Here is an 11,038-nt window from a genome sequence, read left to right on the forward strand (position 1 = left end):
ATATCTCTTCAATTATATTTTATAATTAAAATATAAAGGCGGGAAGAATTATTATTTGCATAATAGGAAAATATACTATTTGCATAATTAAAGTTATTTGAAAATTTTTGTTTACAATGTAAGATAAACCTAAAAGATTCATCCTTAATTCTATAGAATTTAATATCATATATTATTATAGTTTACCATTCACCAGTTTACGCGCACTCAGTCGACTTCATTATTATATCTAACTTATACTGATTTGGCTTATAGGCGAAACTTTCTCGTAACTCGGCTGTACACCAGCTGCGATTATATTTCAAACATGGCTGGTATCGATGTTGATGTAGAAGTTAAAGTTAGGGAAGGCAAATAAGTGTGTAAAGAGAGAGCAAATGTTGTGACGGCCTGGTGAATGCGGTGCGGTAAGAAGAGAATAGTTAGCGTGATAAAAGGAGAGAAAGCGTCGCGGATTCCGGATAAGTTTGGAGCGCGAACGAGGCTGCTCGCTTGCTCAAGGTTTTTAATAAATATATTAGCAGCTTGGTTACTCGTGGCAAGCCTTCCCATTCTCTCCTGGGGGCAAAATTGCAACCTTCGACGCCGCAAAGTATGCTTAAGATAATCAAGCTTGTCAATAATGTAAAGCGTAGCGTGCAAGTGGACCCGCGCCGGTGTGTAATCTCGGCAGTGCTTTCGACACTTTATCTCACCCATCCTCGTTTCTCGTTGGCACCCCTTCTCTGTATCCTCAGACGGTTCCTCCTTTGTTCGTTAACTCGAGTCACTTAATTTTGATTCACCGACAACTCGTGCCGGTGTCGCTTCGTTGGCCGCATGTTTTATTCACAACTGCTGCGAACTTTTGTCGTATCACCTAAATTCCGTTCGCGGGCAAGAAGAACGAGGGGAGAAAACAGCGCGGAATATAACGACGGTGAGCTCATTAATCCACGATGAGAGAGAGGGTAATGGTTGCTCGACGATGCTCTGCTTGAACGGAATTAATAAGGCGGCTCGTCGATCGATTTAACTGAATTCCAAGTGGCGCGATTGTTGAGGAACAGTCCTAGTTTTCAAAAAGTTTGACATTTTTCATTATATACATTAAAGAAACATAAAAGTCTCTATCATGCCACATGACTATTGGATACAAGTTTCAAGTAGTTTGAAAGTCAGTTAGGCGAAACATCAGGAGTTCATTAACATCCAGAGATAGTTAGATTACTTGCATCACATTAATTCGAACAAGTGGAGACGATGTAAATCGGTTATGAGGAGCACCTAGTTACCGAGATAATTAAGTTTACGCAGCGAGCACTCGACTAAATTAAGGGAAAACGATTTAATATGTTTGCATAACGGTTCGTAGATAGGCTGTTCTTGTTTGCACTATTTTACTAAATAAACACCAACATCGAGATTTTAAAATTAAGATTCGTAAATATGAATATACGATCAAGAAAAGAAAATGCACTTAATGATTTTTTAAAATAATTTTGTAATAATAAATTATGTATATAACCTAAATAAAAATAATACATAAAAAAGATGTTGAATTGAAAAAAAGTAAAACATATGATTAGTAAATAGTAAAGTTATTAGAGAAATTATATAAAAGTAATACTATATTTATATTAATTTCAATGTACATTTTCTTTTCCATTTTCACAAATTATATAAGTTCACACTTAAACGATAACATTTTTTATTAAAGAAAGCATTTTATGTAATGCTTCTGAACTTTTTTGAAATTTTACTTTCTTAAAGTATTCTGTATGATTGTTGTTGATCGCATAATGAAATAAATGTTAGTAAATGATAGTAGAAATATAGATAATAAAAAATATAGATAATGTTGGCAAAATGATAGTAAATATTAGAGAAAGCACGCACGTACAATCATTTTAGCTTGACTAATACATAATGTCACATTTCGTTACATAGTTTAACGGATTTGCACAATATAATGCGTTTGAATATATGCAAACATATCAATTAGTAAATGAATTATTAAGTTACATTATTGATAAATTATGTTCATTTACATTATACTATATATATGATACTATATACAATTGTTTGTGATAGATTTCTACTGTTAATATTATCTCTCAAAGTTTCTCGTTAATCTATTTATGAAAGTAATTAATTTGTCTCAAGTCTATTGATTATATATAAATCATACAATAGATGAAGTGCATCTAATATGCACAGTTGTACAAATTCGCTCACGATAGGTGATGTTAGGTAACTGATAACTCGTATGGATTTTCGCTTACAGAAATAATTTTATAAAAGTTTGAAAACATCTTGCGCCACGTATAAGTACATAATAAAATGTATAATGCGACGTTTTGAAAGATCCGAACATTGTGGCGGGTCAAACTTCTAACGCGAGTTGGCACTCGTTTTTCACGAATAATTTTAGTTGAGTCGACTTACATTAACAGAATTCGTGGACATGTATGATTTCGTATATCTTTAAGTAGGAAGATGTTATACGTTTCTGTGCCAGAAACTCACCTAACAATCTACCCATTTCGGCGTTGATACTTAATGTCTTGCTTAACTTTGTGAGACGCTATTTTGCCGAATTCACTTCTCGGGTATTCTCGAGTTTTACGACAATGAACATCGTATCATTTCGCAGGAGAAATGCTAAGATACGTTGAGACTTTTCATGGCATAAGGCGGCGTGACGCAAGGTAAGATACAGGAGCGTTCTAATGTGTTCTCTAATTGTACATCTTCGTCCGGCTTATGCACTCTTTCCTACATTGCCTAAGTTACCTCTTTTGTCGAGAAGATTTAATATAAGTTTTCCTTTATATGCGGTTCTTGTGTTTTCTTAAAGTTTCTCGATATAAATTACGCCATCGTAAACCAACACAAATAAAACGCCTTTTATGGTCAATATAACGCAGCAGCGTGAAGTGCAGTTAAAATTACAACAGCGATAAAAGAATTTACACACGATGTAGGTACAATATATATTTTTTAATAATTTGTCGGCTCTTGCTGAGATATTTACAAATAAGTTAATTTATACAAGGACAGAAATGAAACGAAATAAATGAGACGAATTTAAAAGTTCAGTGAGATTTAATATCATGTCGGTAATCCAAAATATGTGATGCATTTCTAGTCTTTTATGTTACAAATATCAAACAGAATGGACGATCTAATAACGTTATAATAAAAATAAATAAAATAGAATTAATAGGATGCGTTTTATTGTAACATTGCAGTTTTAGCTACCTTTTCCAATACCGCGAATGTGTGACGTTCATATCAATAAAAAGTTTCAGTGCTCGCTGCGATTCAGTTAAACCGTAGGTCAGTTGGAACATTTAATTAAGCTTTTATACATTTTTAAAGCATGCAGTATATACATATTAAATCCACATGGAATTTTATGTTCGTCAAACTCATTTAACTTTTGAACTCGGTACACGAGTTGTAAATGGATAGCTTGTCTAGCGCTCAGTTAATGGTATACGATTGCACATTTCGTTGAATAAATCAAAAATACTCGATAATAGAATAATAAAATAAATTGTAAACAATATTAATTGAAATAATTAATTTTTTTTAAGAAATTGTTTTATTTTTAAGTATATAACATAAGATGTTCTTTTACAAGATCTAGTTACTTTTTTATGCATACATAAACACGTATTATCAATATTCATTCTATTTTGCAACATATTGTAAATTCACTTTAAGCATTATTTCAATACATATTCTTTATTGCAATTTTTGATACTTTAATTTACATGCTGTTTTATGTATGCTCAAAACTTTGGGCACACTTGATCACAGCAAATTTCATTCCCCAAATATCCTATAATATGACAGGATATGACACTATGGACAGCATCGCAGCTGCGAAGATTAATAGAAAATCGAGATCGGCATATGTGCCAAATATATCCAGGATAGAGGCACAGTCAGGCAGGACGAGCTCAGATAAGAAGATCGGTAATCTCAGAGCCGACAAGCTTCGCATTGCACACTACGAAAGCCGAAGTAGTAAAAGCTTTTATCCTAGTCCATCATAGAAACTAATGCTACTCGTCATTCGTATAGTGAATTCTTGCTCATATAGTTGCATTTATTCTGGCGGAAATAACGCTATAAAAATACTAATCATTTATTACACTTTTATAGCAATAAGAGTGTATTCGCTATAATGTAAAGTTCTATTATTATTTTATACATTGAACGTATATAAAATAATATTACCATAAAATCTCACAAGCTTTATTTTTTTATTATATAAAACTATAATTTTCTTATTTAAAGGCTACTTCATGATGTTAACATTTTAATCGTCGCTGTACGCAATGTTATTTAATCCAAATTGTCCGCGCATTCCCGTTCCGTGCATCCGGCGCATATGATACATGCTTGTTAATGACAATATAAATTTTTTGCTGCGCGAATTGATCAATGTTCTCTGACATATTTTTTGCAAGCGCGTTGGGATCGAGAATATTGTTGTTTTGCAAATTTCGTAACATTCATCGATTGTTTGTAATCGATAACAATATGTATATATTAGAGTATCATTTTCATTTATTATTCTTTTATAGAATATGCGCGATTTGATGCAATTAAAATGAAAATTAAAAGTTTTAGAACAACAAATAAATATCTGGTTATGTAGAAAGATGAATTTTAACAAGATGAAATTTAACAAGATGAAATTTAAACAATTTTTCGCTCTTACAAAAAATTTTTTTTGTAATATATAAAATATGTTTTTTATAAAAGAAATAATAGGATATATTAGTGAAAGAAGAAGCAAGATTAATTATGTACGGATTCTTAATGAATCCATGAGAATGTTCTTTGTTTCAGAAATGAAATTTCAATTTTCTTTCACAGAAGCTTTTAATAGGAATAAATAAATAAAAGCTTTGTCTCGTGAGATAAACAATAATAATTAATACTTCATAAAATGGATCATAAATCTTACAGCAATTTCATTATTCAGAAACAATGCTTATACTAATGATATACATATATATATTATTTAATACGTCAGCACAATACTTCCTATTAAATCATGCATATTTTATAATTTATAACAAAATTATAATAAAATCATTCCTTCATTAAGATCGAGTTTTACTTTAAGATTTATGATTTTGTAATCATATAATAATATTCATTTACTTTTTACTTTTAATATTAATCGTTATTTTTTATAAATACTTTTTTATAGTTTAAAATTCTAAGTATTAAAAACTAAGTATTAAAATCTTAAATATTAAAAACATAAAAATATTTATTAAGTATTAATATCATGATATTATAAATACTATTTTTAATTGTTGCTTAATTATTTATGTATAAATATATACATATTTTCTCTAGAATAATTCTTTCTCTCGCTGCAATAAATAAGCATTAGTATAAAATACGCCAAGTTTTCTGATCTACATTACATATGCAACCACTCATAAAATAAATACATATTCCGTGATTCTGTCCATATATTTCATATTAAATATTTATTTACTTATAATATGTTGTACGATACAGGAAATATATCTGAAATAGTATTAATTTTTACAACAATACGTATATTATTATATGTATATTGTTATTATTTTTATAAAATTTGCTGTAATTTTGTTCTACGTCTTTTATCAAATATCAAATATGATTATTTATCAAATAATCATAATATGTACAAATATAATTGCATAAAGTATGATGCAATGATATTTATGTAATTGGTAAAACTGAGGATGAAACATTCTATTTCTTGTATATAATTTTTTAACAATAATCAATTTGAAGTCAATTTTTTTTAGAAAAAATATTTAGGAAGATTATTATTTTTGAATAAAATTTGTAAATATTTAGCATTATATATTCTCTGTGACTAAACTTCCAATTAGAACTTTATTAAAATAAATTTGATCTAAAATTAACTATCAAATGTAATTTTACATTTTTTTGGATTTATTTTATAAAAGAGTTTTATTTTACAATTGGTTATAATTTGAAAATTATTAGCGGCTCATATTTTCTTAAAAAAAAAGTTATTTTCAAATTAATTGAAAAATCTGTCATTAAAAGGATATGCGACAAGTGTATACAATTGTAAATGTAATCATAAGCAAATTTATGCCCTTATATTTGGATTATTACAGAGCTTTACTTCCACTATTGCAACAACTATAGTATCTTGAGAGACAGTGATAAATCAGAATCAGGAAAGCGTTATTTTCTTTGAAGGTATTATTCTGTATGATGCATCACATAAAGCACCTTTGTTAATGCCCGTCCATTCGCGCGTGCAGGAGTCTCGTGAATTATTTATGAAAATTGTAATATTTTTACGTTTTTATTCGCACTTTATGACGTTATCCGACATATCTTATACTTCTGAAATTTGTCCTGAAATTACTTTAAAGTTGGTTAACAAAGATGGAGACTATATATCTAAATCACTGCATTATAAAAATGCAGTGCGATTGTTATACATAAAATACAGAGATATACATCAACATTTGAGTGCATAATTATTTTTTCCGCTTGTTATGAGAATAATGTTAAAAAATTAAAAATATTTCTATTTTAAATATTTCATTTTGTGCAAATTTTAATGAATTTAAAATTTTAAGAATTATAATTAAATTTTTTTGTAATTCATATATATAAATTCATTTGCATTTGACAATTTACGTGGTAAATAACAAAATAAGCAGTTATAATTTTAGTTAAAACTATAATTTTATGTTAATACAGTAATTATTGTATATATCTAATTATAATCATATAACAGTAATCATGTATTTTACAGAAAGTTATACTCACAACGGGGAATAGAAAGTAATGCTGATTGGCTTTCGAAATCAGATAAATCGAATATTTTTAAATGAATTTTAATGTAATCATAATATATATATAGATGCCAATTATCAATGATTCAATTTGTTCTTTTTGCCTTATCGATATTTCAAAATCTAAATTGCGTTAATCAATTAAGCTTTTATGGTCTTTAATGTTTTATATTTTTTTATATTTTTTATTTTTATAAATAATTAATTTATAAAGTTCACACACACATATGTTACTTTATTTATCAAAAACATTATCATATATCAACACAAATATTTTTAAAAAGACTTGAAGAATTTGCTAAACAAGTCATAAGTACTAAATTATCAGAATTATATATTTACGATTATCGCGAGCACATTCTAATATTTCGAAAATCAATAGTTAAGTTTATTTTACTTGTCATAATTCTTATATGTTATCCAATTCGATGTGGAGCACTTGACCCAATTAACACATTATATTACCTTTACCATAGCGGATGCTCATACCTACTCTATGCGTTTACACGTGTACGTGTCACACATATTAGTGCAAGAATATAAAGCGAAAGAGCGTGTACGTGTTGCATTAATTTAATTAATTTCGCGAGTCGCACACGCGGGGCACAATTACCGAAATGAAATTGTAATAACTAGCCTATCCTCTGTTATTCTCATATTTTCCTTAATTTTTTTTTCTATTTTTTGCGTAAAAAATAGGAAGCTATCAAATCACTAATAAAACGATATTTGATATGTTAAAGTATGTAGCTCGGCATATGGTTATGATAAGTTTATTTTTCTAATAATTGGTTTACTAATAATCTTATGGCGCGTTAATAATATCAGATCATGTTATGTATTGCCTTTCGTGAAACATTGTGACTTTTATCAAATTTACATTTTAATTATATTATTAATATATATTACTAATATGCCATATAATTATTTTTCTAATTATGAAAACTGAAATGAGCGATAAATGGCACGGTTTAATTAAACTATTTGTTTTAATGTTGCTTGTGTATCGATTAAATTCGAAATTTCACTTCTAGGGAATACAGAATACTTTTCGAGATTTGCATTCCAGATGGATATTCTTATGCGTTTCAAATTGCTAACGCAAAAGGAAGAGAAAGAAGACGAGATACAAGATCTGGGTAGACAAGTGGAATGAGGTGGATGAGGGCAAATGAGTGAGTGAGTTTTATGTTTTATGCGGGGCGTAACGTTCCGAGATTAGCATAGTACATGATTGTAAAACCCCCCCTGGCGAGCTGGAGAAGCCACAGACGCGTCATCTCCGCTTCCATTGGATACGCGGTTTCACTTTACAGTTCAACTTTGCCATGTTTTTCGTCGGCACGAAAGTATTTTTACAATTTTCCACATTTCCATTGTCCTCACTTCCGTGTCCTCATTCTTTATCCAAGTCAAGGAAGTAATGGCATAAAACTTCGTAAGATTCAAAATCTTGTAAGGTATACACGATCGCAAGATCAGTTGAGGATTCTTTTTAATGAAGAATTTCTGTTATATCGAGTAAGATAATTGGAATTTTTTATTAAACTCAGCCCAAGGCATTTTAATAAACTAATATGTAATTATTCACTTCTATGTTAATTATAGAATGCACAATTAAAATTTCAATCTCGACTTTCGTTTAACATTTAAAACTAAATAAGCAGATTAAAGCTTTTTGCGTCATTTGTAACAATGTATGAAAGCAATTTAAGTAAATAACAAGTAAAAGAATACAAATGTTAATTCTTTTGTTATTTGGCAGGCCTTGACCTAATACTGCTACTCACTTTAATCAGTACTTTAATCTCTGTTGCGATTATAAGATACACATACGTGCTTGCCAGAAGAAATTTAGTAATAACTCATGAAACGTTATATTTTTAAAGATAGATAAAGAGGAAGAGACACAATTTTATGATTCGCTTTTCTGTATCTATTTTTGTATCTATTTTTGGCACGTTTGAGAATTGTCGTGCATTTGGAAATTATACTCGCGAGGTCGAAACAAAAGAATGGTTGGCATAGCGCCACACCCAACTTCAATAGCTTTTGTAAATTAATCTGCACATACATTACAGTAAAATATAAAGTCGTATATATTAGATATTACAAAGCTCTAGTCGCAATCTCGCAATTTCTAAATATATGATTAATGAAAATATATGTTGTGTTCACATAATTAAAATAAGCATTAAAATGGTTACTTTTTTGTGATAATTATATTTTAAATTAAAAATATTTCATGTAAAATAATAAATAACATAGCATCGTCATTATAGTTCATAATATTTGAAAACACATGCGACATAGTTGTAGCTTGATGCGAAAATTTCTGAATAAATATTATAAATTCGTATTTAGAACAATTTTATTTACACCAAGTATAACTTTCTTCGTATAATACAGCGAGTCACTTTGTGCTATTTAAGTTTTCACAAAGAAATTGTACATTCGATCGGTAACAATCAAGGAATCTGTACATTGACGCGAGAGTTCGAGTGAGAAATTTCCTCTAATTCGACCCGATGGGAAATGGACATCCGGCGGTAGGTACAGAGTTGGAATTCGTGCATTGCATCGTATCCTATCGCGGGAAGCATCGCGTGGAGCGCGCTCCCGCGTCCGCTTTATTGTTCCATGGAAAAAGAAAACGAGGGAAAGGATGGCGCGGAGCCGCGGAGGCAATCCGCGACCGGAAATTTAAAAAGTTGCGCAAATACATGGGCTGCGGGTGGGTTAGACGAAAGAGGCGGGGTATATACATGGTGGGAAAGGGATTGCTCGGTAGGTTGGTGGGTCGTGGGGTGAAAGTATAACCGGAAAAAGGCTACGCAAACGAAATTACGTAGTTCCAAGCAATTCGTAGTTGAATGATACATGTATGATCAAAATGTTCCATGCTGAAGGTGGCGATATATAGAATCGATACTATATCTGCGTCGGCAGATTTACTGTAAATTTCTACAGTACATTATGTTTTAATCATCAATTGAAGAAAGCAATTGCGTGGCAGTCTGTCTACGTTGCGCTTTTCCTTCCGTTTCTTTATTTTTTACTCTTTTTCTTCACTCTTTCTTTTATTATTTTCATTCATACAGAGGTGACAAATTATTTCGTGAAGAAATACTCTGGTTATGAATCACCGTCCATTCGCGTCACATCATACTTTTTTTTTCCCATGCATTTTGCACCATCGAATAACAATTCATTTCTCCATCATCGTAACTCGTAAAACTAAAACAATAAGAGTACGGCCACGATATCACGGAGATTTATTGGCAATAATTTTATCCGCGCATGCATTTGTGAGAGATTTCTATGTGGGAATGACAGCATTTTTAGTGTTAAAATTACATTACCATATTCTAGAAAGTTGGTTTAACAAATTAAACATAAAATGATTTTGATAACACGATTATTTTATTATTATTTATTTTTAAAACAAAACAATATTAATTTAATAAGCAATATTAATTTAATAAAACAATATTACTAAATATATGTATACATATATCACATTTTTGGAAGCAAATCTGTTATATTTGTTGTATTATGTTCAACTATATGATTTAACAGTTACACATATTGTTCCTTCAATTTCATGTATATTATAATTCTTATTGGACGTTTTGTATTTAATTTATAAATTTAGACAAACGGCGAAGTTAGGAAACTGACAAGGGAAATCAAAATCATACATAGAAACGTATGCCTTACGGCGAAGCTGGTATGTGGCATGCGTACATACTTTCAGTAAGCATCACAATTAACTTAATGTTCAGTTCCCTGACACTACTAAATATTTGTTTCAAAACGTTTTGGCTTCCCCAGATATTCATGAAAATGGATCTGTTTATTTACAGAGAAAGCTTTTTATTTTTAATCTTATAAATTGAAAATTATTACAATTTACTTTCTGTAATCAAAACATCCACAAGATATTTTTTCTTGTACGGAATATTTCATTTTTAATGAAGATGTAATTAATGTTGAAATTATTTTCCATTTTATTATCGCTCGTGGATATATTTTATTGTGTATAAAAGAATATTATAACTCGATGCTTTCGCGTGCACAATATTTTTTTTAATTATAAAACGCAATGATGAAAAAACTGTAAACGACAAAAACAATTAGTTAAGAAAATTAATTTACACTTCGACGATTAAATGAATTGTAGATTATTTGTA

Source organism: Atta cephalotes (assembly GCF_000143395.1).
Source record: "Atta cephalotes unplaced genomic scaffold scaffold00001, whole genome shotgun sequence".
NCBI lineage: Eukaryota > Metazoa > Arthropoda > Insecta > Hymenoptera > Formicidae > Atta > Atta cephalotes.